Here is a 12,462-nt window from a genome sequence, read left to right as displayed (position 1 = left end):
ACAAGCAGACATCTATTGTTGGATACAGCCCTTTACATTGCTAAGAAATAAAACTAAAATCCAAAATGTTTTCCAGGTAAAGTTAGGGACAGCTGGCTTGACAGCTAAGTGAGCTGGAACACCAGAGAGTGGGAGTTTGATTCCCCACTGTGCCTTGCAGGAGAAGATCCAGTCTGTCTGGGCTTTGGCAAGCTGCCTGGTCTCAGAAGGCTCAGAAAAAGAGAATGATAAAACACTTGTGAGCATCCGGTACCTAGAAAAACCTGGAAAGGGTTGCCATAAGTTGGAATCAACTTGTTGGCACATGATGATAATCATGATGATGGTGGTGGTGGTGATGATGGTGATGACGACAATGATGATGTTGATGCTTTGGTATTTCAGAAACTGAACTTGGAAGTTCCATTCAAGGGATAGGATCCATTACATCCATTTCATTATTCAGAGAAATTCCCATACAGTGCATAAATTGAGTGACATAAGTTTTCAGTAGCAAGCAGTGAGCCCAATACTAATTTTATACTAATACATTAGAAGAAATTAGAATTTTTTGTATGGTAAATAAGATGATGATGGCAAGAAGGCACAAGAAAATTAAAAATCTATTTTTTGGTGACATGTAATTGACTTGTTGCTTTGTTCTGTCCCACTATTCAGTGGTTACGCCTGTCATCAACAAAAATTAATTTATATTCTTGAAGGCTTTCACGGCCGGGATCTGATGGTTGTTGTGGGTTTTTCGGGCTCTTTGGTTGTGTTCTGAAGGTTGTTCTTCCTGATGTTTTGCCAGTCTCTGTAGCCGGCATCTTCAGAGGAATGGAGTAGGAACTCTGTCCATGCTCTGGACATTAAAAAAATTATTTGCTTCTACTTCTGTTTGAATCTCTTCTCTCAATGCTCTGGGTAAGTATTGACATATCCACCTTTCACAGCTTGTGTATGTCTACATGAACACTGCTTCAGAGATACAATAGATGCAGTCTCCCCAAATAGCAATGTTAGCTTAAGGAACCATACTTTAGTGATTAAAAAACCAGGAGATTTATAGTTAACAATTATATTGGAATTTAAGAAAAATACCAAAAATTGTTATCTCTGTCTCTCTGTCTCTGACTCTCTCTCTCTTACTCACACACTCACATACTCACACACACACCACTTGAAAACATCTTTTATAAAATTGCAAAGAATACATGAAGATTAGTGGAGGAATATTGTATTTATAAGTCCCTAGTCCCCTTCAGGCATTCTATTTCTGGGTAGGTTTAATAAACATAATGGGAGGGGGAATATGTTAGATTCACTCTCCCCTTCCATGCTTCCTCCAGCCTCTTGATGCGGCAGGTATCTTTCTGAAAACTAGGTGCTCTCTGGTCATGATATGAAATTCTGATTTCAATTTGCAGATATGGACACTTATTGTAGGGCTGTTCTTACATTCATCTAGGTTTTTATCTAGGATCGCAATCCCCTGAAACTGTAGATGTAGCAATTGGGGTAATTCCTTAATATGTTACATTCCCATTTGTACCATACACAAATGGTAGTGGTATTGGTGATGCTTGCATTTCTAAAAGCTTTGGCTGATCCTCCTGCAGCTGGTTCTGTATGGAGGAGAAAGCAAATCTGGTCTTAATTAAGGAAGCATTCATATTAAATTAGTGCACTTCAGTCTACTAGTTAGTTAGGCATCCTTCAGTCTCGAAAGACTATGGTAATGTGCTCTATATCAGTGGTCCCCAACCTCGGGCCTCCAGATGTTCTTGGACTACAACTCCCAGAAGCCTTCACCACTACCTCTGCTAGCCAGGATTTCTGGGAGTTGAAGTCCAAGAACATCTGGAGGCCCAAGGTTGGGGACCACTGCTCTAAATGGAGGACTTGGAACAGCGTCTAGTGTGGCTGAGGAGGCCGATTCGAGAGTGACAATCCCTTCCACACTGAAGACAAATCCAATCTGTCCCGTCCAGCTCCCTGATTTTGCTGCTTTTGTGACTTCCTCTTTGCCTCGGCCTGCTGGACAAAGGTCTCTTCAAAATGGGAGAGGCCATGATGCACCGCCTGCCACCAGGCTGAACACTCAGATGTCAGGGTTTCCCATCTGTTGAGGTCCACTCCTAAGGCCTTCAGATCCCGCTTGCAGATGTCCTTGTAAGCTTGTTTTGTCTACACTGGTCACTCATTTGTTTCAAGCTTAATTTAAATACTGGTGGTCATCTTTAAAACCTTAAATTACATCTTGTTCATCTTGTTTATCTTGTTCAGTTGATGTAAACATTGATGCAAACAGGTTTGATTATCTCACCAAGGCCTGATACATTGCATAGATGGATGAAGCTCTCCTCATCAGACTTTGTGGGGAGGGCGTGTGTGATAGTGGGAAGAGCCACTCCCCTTCTGAACACACTAAACCTATTTAGGATTTAGAATGCCTGAATAGAGCATATCTACAATGCCTCCATTCCACAGAATCCTGGGATTTGTAGTTTGTTGAGGTACGTAGCATCCTCTGCTAGACAGGTTCAGTGCTTTAGCTGAGGAGATTGTGCTAGAACTCCCTAGCACTTTGCAATTCCAAAACCTTCACCAAACAAAAATTCTAGGGCTTCTTGTCCTAATAACCCATGGCAGACCAAACTGCTGCAACTGTGTAGTGCATATATGTTCACAGATATAGATATGTGAGGAGCAGGAACAGAGAGACATATGGGAGGACCACATTAAGGACCACAGGACTGGAAGATAGTAACAAGTAGAGTTCCATGTCATCGGAATGGTGATGATTGCTCAAGAAAAATCTCTAGGCTACCTTTGATAGCAGTTGCATCTAGATGTTTAAATGTATGTGGAAAGCCTGTATGTGTCAAGGCTTTCCACATACAGGATCAAACTCCCATGACTGAGCAAAAGCCCTGTTAAAGAGTGCTCCTCAAGTTCCTTCAAATGCAAGATTTATCCATTTACAGTTAGGGTGGGGGAGCTGCAGCTTCCAGGTGCTGTTGGACTCCAGCCCCCATCAGAACCAATCAGTCTATGGTCATGAATCACAACTGATGGGGAATGTAGTCCAAAGGTTCTGGAGGTCAAGGTATACCTCTCCTGCACAAGTACATAAATCAGAGCAGTTCTGGATTAACGGTGTCAAATGCAGAGGAGAAAATGGCCATAATAGGACATTTTGCGTTTGGTGGCGTTTCCAGTCAGACACATGGAGCTCAACACAGTGATAGCTGTATGCACACAAACACACAAATGAGCATAAATATAAACACATCATAGTTTTTCAGGTTTGCTTGAGCACATCCCAATCTGTCTGCATTCAGGAATCAGCCTGTAAAGTATATGCATCAGACTGTTATGTACCTGTAACTTCTAGCATCGCATTTTCACTGTCATGGATTATTCATGTTTATAGTCAAGCTTAAAACTGTCCTACACTCCCAGCATTAAACTCTAAGAATCTTATGTCATTCAAATATTTGTTCTGATTTTCATTAAATATTCAGGTATATGAAGCATCAGTCTTTTGGCACCAAACCAAGTTTGACTATAAAATACCAGCTATAAAATGTTTATGCTTCACATTCCATTCCACCTTTGAAGGCCTGGACACCACAAGGCCAATTTGGGTACCATTCAATCCTAATCCTTTCTGCTGAGTCCAGACATTTCCAGATGGGAACCATCCTACTCAGAAAATCAGATGTGGATACAATTAGAACCCTTAATAATAGAAAAGCTTTCTACTGTACCCCATAAATGGGAATCTTTGTATAGATACTGAATAATTCAGCATTGGGAAAGGGTCAATATGACTAGCACTAAAATCTTTTAAACCACTTATTTTCAAATTTTTCTACTGCCATTAATCTTTCAAAGAGGTTGTTCTGTTGGGTGAAGCTGACATTAAATAATTATTAAAGTAATACCCACAAAATACAGTCTTTGGATTCTCCTGAGGATATTAGATTATGAGAAAGCAACCTAGCTGTTTTGGGCTCCCCCTCCCAACTAAAGAAATTTCATTTACCCTTGTCTTCCACACCTGGATCATTCTTGAGAAGCTTTATATCCCCTTGCTCTGCTTTCTTTATAGCACTTTATGTCTTTCTGGACTGAATACAAATTCTAGGCCCCTCAAGGTATTCTGAGAAATAGGGGCTGTACTTTGTTTAAGACGAATGGGAGAAAACATATAGCATGATTTTCTCACATTTAAACATAAATAAAACCAAGGGCATCTTTTTTTATTATTATTATTTCTTAGGCTAAATGTACAGTATGAGTTCTGAAATACTGTGGATGTTGCTTTTGATTTTTCTGTGTTACAGTCTTTTGTCACTTCCACTTTGTGACTGAGCTGCATTAAAGCTTCAGGGCATTTCTTTTCAAGTTCTGTGAAATCAGATTTAAGAGTCACAAAGGCATGGTGCCGGTGGGATTCTTCTGCAGTAGGCTTTTTTATTGTTATTATTGTCCACTGAAGGCTGCCCAGCCTACTGAACAATCAACAGAGAGTCTTCCAGCTGAGTATTTAAATCAACACAAAAGTCATATGTGAGAAAAACCAGTGATCTAATATCGTAGAAAAATGTTAACCTTTCTATCAGTCTGCAGACGTCATCCCGTTTCAAGAGGTATTTACTTCTGCTGGTCTACTAGACTTTCCATAATTTATACATTAAATCATTTCCTCCTTCCAGTTAGAACTAAAAAAAAAAAACTGCCTTGAAAATTATGAGGTGGACAGCAATTGTCTTAGTCAAGAACCTCAGCATGGCTTAAAAAATAAATATTGTACTGGGATCCTGTGCACATCTACTTACAAGCCAGCCCCCCAATATGTCAGATAAGAATTTCTCTCCAGGTAAATGGATCTCATAGAAACTTACTTTATGATTAAGCACTGCTGCTAACAGTGGGACAATTCTGAACAGATATGTATAAAAATATGTTGTAGTAGGGGTGGAATGCTATGCTATGCTAAGTCAGTGTACATGTTTTCATTCAAAATTTTACCCCATTGTTGCATTAACCTGCAGATGCTTGTTCAGTCCATATGGAAACTTGTATCAAAATACGTAACTCGGGAAAGTATTTTCTCATGGGACACTATATGTGTATTATTCTTGAATAATGTTTTATCACCTGATCTTGCCAGGAGGTGAGACTGAGGAGCCTAACGCCGAGGGAGGCCCGGAAGGAAAAAAAACAAGAAACCAGGCCTTCTGGACAGTGGCTCCTCGTCTTTGAAATAGTCTCCGTCCTGAGATTCGCATGGCCCCTCCCCGGGGCATCTTTAAATGCCAATTGAAAACCTGGCTGTTCAAGCAAGCCTTCCCTCCATCCACTGTCTGAATTTTTGTTTCTTGTGTTGTCTCCCATCTTGAATCATTGTGTTTCTTGGTAACACATTGTCATGATTTTAAACTGTAAATTGTTATATGATAGACCCAGAATAATCTATATGACTAGATGGGCGGGCTATAAATTTAACAAACAAACAAACAAACAAACAAACAAATATTTTTAAGATAAAGACTGCTTTGCAAGATTTGATAATATATGATAAACGGCAAACTTACAAAAATCATTCAAGTGGTGCAACAAATTAGTCTATTTGACTTAAACATTGGACTATACTAGTAAAAATGACAAGATGACATTTCTGCAATTTTTCATTTTAAGAAAAATTTATCAAAACTGCCTTTAACTGTGCATGTTATGTATGTTCTGCACTTGAATAAGACTAAGATTTTTTTAAATGAGGGAATTAAAAACATCAGAATTTGATTTGTTTAAATTATGGAATTCTTTCCATCCGTTGTTGAGTGTTTTGAATATATTCTTCAAGCCTCCTTATATATAGAAACGAGATACTATTCTTTGTCTGCAAAGGTCATTTACTATCAGGTTTACGGTATACACCCAGTTTTATATTGCCTAATAAATCTTCAGCTGCTCTGATATGTGACAATGCTGAAAGTTCAATCACAGGTTGGTTGCATCAATGTTTAATGTATCTCTTGATTTAAAAAAAATGCATTTCTTTTCAATAGGAAAAATGTTTTTATGTTATGCAATCTATTTCATAGTACTATTTAAATTATTTTTAAAGTTTCAGATTTTCAGATAAGTGTAGACCCAAAGCTACTAGTCTAGCCTTGTTCCTCCATCTTGCATTGAGTTTCACTCCCCAGTTTATGCTGCAATCCAAACTCACAGATTCCCAGTTGTAGTGGTTTTGGAATAAGCAGAAGCCTTTTGGGCTGGTTGATCTCAGGTGAGCTGACACAGCTTGATCTTTTGGCTCAACTGCTGTGCTGGTTGAGATCTCAGCCAGCAAAAGGGTCAGAAAGGAGTGGAGAAGGGTAGGAGCTGACAGATCCAATCTCCTTTAAACCCAGTCTCACAGGTATCATGCTGCCACAGAGTTAGGCCAGGCACAGGGTAGTCTCAATATCCCTTTGTTGGGAATGGTTTGGATTTAGCAACACCTCAGTTGGCTTAGTGTCAGGTCAACCATCCCTCAGCCAACTTGGCTAACTAGGATTGTGCTCTAAGGCAGCGATGCCACCTTGAGTCCCACTGAATTATGATGCAAAGCTGCAACTGTTGCACCTTGGTGTAGAATCATAGAATAATTAAGTACGAAGGGGCCTATAAGGCCATCCAGTTTAATCCCCTGTTCAATGCAGAAATCCAAAGCAAAGCAAATCTGACAGATGGTTATCCAATTTTCTCTTGAAAGCCTGTGAGCAAGCCTTATACTCTGTATGAGTCAGGAAGCAAGGAGGGGTCTTAGCACAAAACCAGGTCGCCTACTGTCCATGCAGAAAGTCTCTTATTTCATCTCTAGGATATTCGGGAAGGCCTAGGGGGAAAAAATATCTTGCCTGATCCTCTGGAGAGCTGCTGCCTCAATACTGGGTGAAAGAGACCAATGGTCAGATTCAATACAAGGCAGTTTCTTATGTCCCTAAGTCCTAGGTGCAAACCTCCCCTCTGGCAGGAAGTCCTTTGTGGCTTTCCCCAAGCAGCTGTCTCCCAGCTTTTGCTCTCGTGTCTGCAGTATGGGGTTAAAAACATTGCCTTACTGGATATAGTTGATGTAAGGCAATATTTCCTAGCCTGGCATCAACCAGAGGTGTTGAGCTAAAATCCCAGTCTTCTCCCACCAACATAGCCATCCTCATTGGGGATGATGAGAGTAATACATCTGGAGGTTGTCAACTTGGAGAAGGTAACTTGTAAAGAGAACATTGTGAAGCATTTTGAACATTACACTACTATTGTGATCCTAATGGGTTCCTGCAGCCATTCACCAGGGGCTCACAAGTGACTCTACATTTACATACATCAAAAATACATCAAGTAGCACAAAAGTGTCCAAAGGTGTGAATTCTACTATCAGGCTGGTCCCACTGTCAAGCATCTGTTTCACTAGAACAGGATTCCTAACATCTTCTGAAAGATAAGCTATCTATGTACCAGCCTAACACAGCACACTAACTTTAGATGAGTTTATAAAATCATCTATTACTTGATTAATGCCATATTTATTGCACACACTCATTTTGCTATACATCTTGTTATTTTATAGAATCTGAAGAAGGTAGGAAAGGGAAATATGAAACACTGAAGCACTGCTCCATGTGAAATAAAAATTGAATAATATTGTTATAGGTAAAGGTAAAGGTTCCCCTTGACATTTAGTCCAGTTGTGTTTGACTCTAGGGCGTGGTGTTCAGCCAGCGTTTGTCTGAAGACAGTTTCTGTGGTCACATGGCCAGCGTGACTAGACACAGAACACGGTTACCTTCCCACTGTGGTGGTACCTATTTATCTACTCGCATTTGCATGCTTTCGAACTGCTACATTGGCAGGAGCTGGGACAAGTGATGATAACTCACTCCATCGCATGGATTCGATCTTACATCTGCTGGTCTTCTGACCTTGCAGCACAGAGGCTTTTGCAGTTTAACCCACAACGCCACCACATCCCACCAGTAGGCACCTATATTGAGCTTCTGATGATACATACTTGAAATATATCCATTGGTCATCTATCAGATGAAAAATGATTAAACTACCAAATTGTTTGGGGTTGTATCCAATACTGTGCTAGAAGAAAAAGTAGAAATAGTGTCATTTTGCTAACAGTTATATTATAGGTTTAAGCCTCTTTTCCCACTAGGCTCAGTGTTTGGTTTCTGGAGAATTTCCATGATTTAGAAATGAAACCTCTGCTGTTTTGGCTATTGTTCCTTGTATCTCCTCTCTCACTTGCTTGCTGGATGTTCCCCTTTGAACTCCTCAGTCTTCTCACTTTTCTCCTCAAATCTCCTCTGTCTCATTTGTTTGCTGGTCATTTCGCTCCAACCTCTACTCTACTCTCTTCTCGCTTCCATATCTGCTCTCTTGCTGTTGTAATAGGTCGTGTTTAAAGCACTGGTCATAATGATCATACAAACAAAATTTTCAAGCCAACCGACATTAGCTAATATTGGTACGACTGTAAAAGTGAGGGGGTTATATAAAGCAAGTCCAATAAAGCCAAAATAAATTGTGCAACGAGTGGGGCAATAGGTTGTAGAACAGCTTAAGGAACAGCTTGCACGTGAAATGAAAGCATTGAATCTGACATTTAAATGGGGTGGGAATGAAGTAAAATTATTTCTCCCATTTTTCCTACTAATACACATATTCAGTATATTTCTTACTATTAGCTATAGGCCATAGGCTTGAAGCAGTATAGAAGCCAGTATTTTAAAAGGGTTTATTTAGTGGGACAGCTTCCTTGAAAGTATTTCTCATGCATGTATGCATAAGGCCTACAAAACAGTCTTGCAAGCTCATGAAGGAGACTTAGCCATGAAGTCTGGAATAATAAAAATGTAGGAAGTAACTAACTGTTTCTATGTCAGATAACAAAATAGACAAGCTCTGTAACCTTCACAGTATTCTATTGTGATGACATAAGTAACACTCTATGTTCAAGTGAAATACAATTGAAAGCGTATTGAAATAAGTACAATGTATTCATGTTGCAATATGTTAATATAACTGGGGACTGCATTTGCATATGTTATAATTTGTATTTTCTGTAACTACAGTTCTCTGACTTTATAGTATCTTGGTGTACCATATCCTTTATTTTATAAGCCTTTACTCCTCAAGGCTTTACAAATTTTATTCGTAACAATTGTGCTTATCATCATAAAGGCAGCTTGCCAGATTCCAAGTTACAAGCCTTTGTAGTTACACAGCATGCAGGAATAAGAGAGATTCCTATTTAAAAAATTCTTGGTGCATGAGACCCCGAAAACTTGCAGGCCTTGAAAAAGTGTTTGTTGACAGATTGGGGGCAGGTGTGGACATCTGAGAGATATATAAATATAGGACGGTACACACACAACCACATTCAACACAAGAAGGCAACAACATGCCATGCCACACATACTAGATACCAACAACAATCATATAGCAATAACAGCAACAGCAGTAGCAGATCAGGACAACATGGATATTACCTTTATAAATTGAAAACGCATTTTCAATCTAAAAAGAAAAATTAAAAACCTTGGTTGGATGACAAATGAGAGTAAGTTTCATGTGTGTCTAGATATGCTAAAAGGTTAAGTAAAATATTTTACTTTCATAGGTTTTTAATTGTAAAAAGTTTGTTATGTTTACATATGTATTCCATACTTTTTGATTATGCCCTTTTAGGCTGTAAGCATTTGTATTCTTAAAATGCTACTAAAATATTACTTTTTGGTATTTTTAGTATTCTTTTTATGCTCCTGTATTTTGGATTAAATTCTGATTCAAGTTCTGCCTACAACTTAAGTTCTGGTTGTCGGTTTTGTTTGTAATTTCTCATAAGCATTTGTGCCTAGAGTTTTCATAGCTGCAAGTCTTATGGATATTTTTCAACAACTGTGAAATATTTAGGAGTATAAAAGCAATGTAGATAAATAAAGCTTGTAGAATAAGACAAGCTGAAGTTGCCTGGAATCATTGCAACAAGGAAAAGATTTGTACCTTGATGCTCAGATGAATTTTGATATACAAATGGGATAAATGCTAGTTGTGATGAACACTAGCTTCTGATTTTTCCCTAGAGTTCTACAAAGTTCTGTAGAGCTCTTAGGTAGAGATGTTCAGATGTCAGAGTCTCTGACCTATGTTGGACCTGTACTCTGAAACATCTGGAGGATCAAGCATTAAGGACCATCTGTTGTAGATGATATAGCAGGGAAGTCACTACAGTTACAGGAGTAACTGTAACAAAATCCAGAAACGAAGCCCTATTAGTATCAGGGTCTCAACTTCAAAGGAGGTGTAAGGTGTTTGAGAATTTCCCATAATGATTTTCTGACCTAAAGAAAAATTCTGTACAGTTAACTCTTTTTGAAGCAAAGTAAGTACAAGATTTGCATGTAGTCAGAAACAAATTATTTCAAATGAATTACTATGAGAGCCATCATATGAGACAATGCTTCTTAGTAATATTTGAAAAGAAAGTACTGTATAGGAATCATAGAAATAAAGAAATAATTTTGGCAAGTGATTAAATTTTGCAAACTTTTAACTAAAACTCCATCATTAATTGTTTGCAACAGCTTTCATTTTGAAACATTTGACTCACATAGCATATACTATTTTCCAAATCTGAGGGCTTAAATAAGATCTAATAATATTACAAATCATGACCTCACATTTCTTACAACATATGTAAATACATTTCACTAATGCCTAGGATATATTTGACAAATATTTATATAAGCTAGTCCTTCAGGGCCCTATATTTTTTAATTTGTCTCTGACATCAAAGCTGAGATATTGTGAAATAATGCCAATACATAACTGAATTGTATTATGGATGAAATCCTGTTGAATGGGGTCTCCCCACACAACAGGGATTATGTCATTGGCAGCAGGAGATTGACTCTCATTGAAGGCTTCTTTTTGCAATTGCAGGGTTCCTGACGTGATCCCACTGCATTGTGTCCAAGCTGGGTGCACCCCAAAATCACAAAAGGAAGCCTCTAATCAGCAGCAGTCTACTACTGCCAATGATATATCATTCCTACTGTGCTGGTACATCTTAGTGGCTGCTCAACAATATTTCAACCTCTATTTAGCACATATTAAGAAATATTTCATAACGGCTGAAATGTAGTAGTGGAACTTACATCACATAAAGCTGATGATGTCATTAGCTGTGGTGGTTTTTGTAAATTTTAAATTTCCATTTCCTTACCCTCTCCACAGCTTCCTTAGAATTCCTTTCATCAAGAGAAAGTGGTCAGTCTTCCATGCCCAAAGTCACTGCCACCAATATGGGAGAAAATGACATTTTTGGTCACAAACAACAGGCAAGGCTGATGATGTCATGAGGCTTATGTGGCATACTACAAGATTTCAGCCAATTTGTTCCAGTCATTCTCTTGCAAGTTTAGATAAAGAATATGAAAGGTTAGTTGTGGTGTGGGGAGTTCACAGAGATTGTATTTTACAAAAACCTCTCTTTTAATTACAATCATTTTAATGTTACCTCACCGTTTTAATGCATAAAATTCAATTAGCACAATTTCATTTGCACAGTAGAGAATCTACAAATCTACTTTCATTTCCATTTGTATAGTTGATTTAGTATGCCAGTTTACTGAAATGATGCGTTGCATTTCCAAAAGGGTACAGATTTCAAGATTACCAAAAAGATAAACATGACAAATAGAAGCAAGGCAAATACAATTTTAAAATGTCATACTGTTTCTGATAATGATTGTGGCGGAATGCCCACGTCACTCCTGTTCTACCATAGCTGAAGCACAAGTGCAGGAGCCTATGAAACGACAGGAGGGGTGGAGTCAAGGAGACAGACAGAGCGAGGGAGTTAGAGAGAAATTGGAGGGAGTTACGGTAAGGAGAGAGAATTGGAACGTTAGAGAAGTAGAGAAAAAGGATTTAAATGAAATAGTAAAGCTAAATAGATAGTCAGAGGATATTAGTGAGTTGGTTAATATGAATAAGTCCAGTGGTGCCTCGCATAGCGATCGCTGCATTTAGTGACGAAATCACTTTGCGACGAACATTTTGCGATCACACAAGTGATCGCTTTGCAATGTTCCCTATAGGGTATTTTTGCTTTGCGATGACCTATCATCGCAAAGCGACCATTTTCGCACAGCTGATCGGCAGCTTCAAAATGGCTGCCGGGGAAAAACATGGCCGCCCGCTGTTTTCTGGGATGGATTCCTCGCTTAAGAGGCACCAGAAATGGCCGCGCTATGGAGGATCTTCGCTGAATGGTGAGTTTTAAGTCCATTGGAATGCATTAATCGCATTTTGATGTGTTTCTATGGGCTTTTTTATTTTGCATTGCGATGTTTTCGTTCTGCAATGATTTTTGCAGAATGAATTAACGTCACAATGTGAGGCACCACTGTAAAT

Source organism: Pogona vitticeps, chromosome 4, assembly GCF_051106095.1.
Source record: "Pogona vitticeps strain Pit_001003342236 chromosome 4, PviZW2.1, whole genome shotgun sequence".
NCBI lineage: Eukaryota > Metazoa > Chordata > Lepidosauria > Squamata > Agamidae > Pogona > Pogona vitticeps.
The sequence above is the reverse complement of the archived record's forward strand: the minus strand, read 5'-3'. Positions refer to the sequence as shown.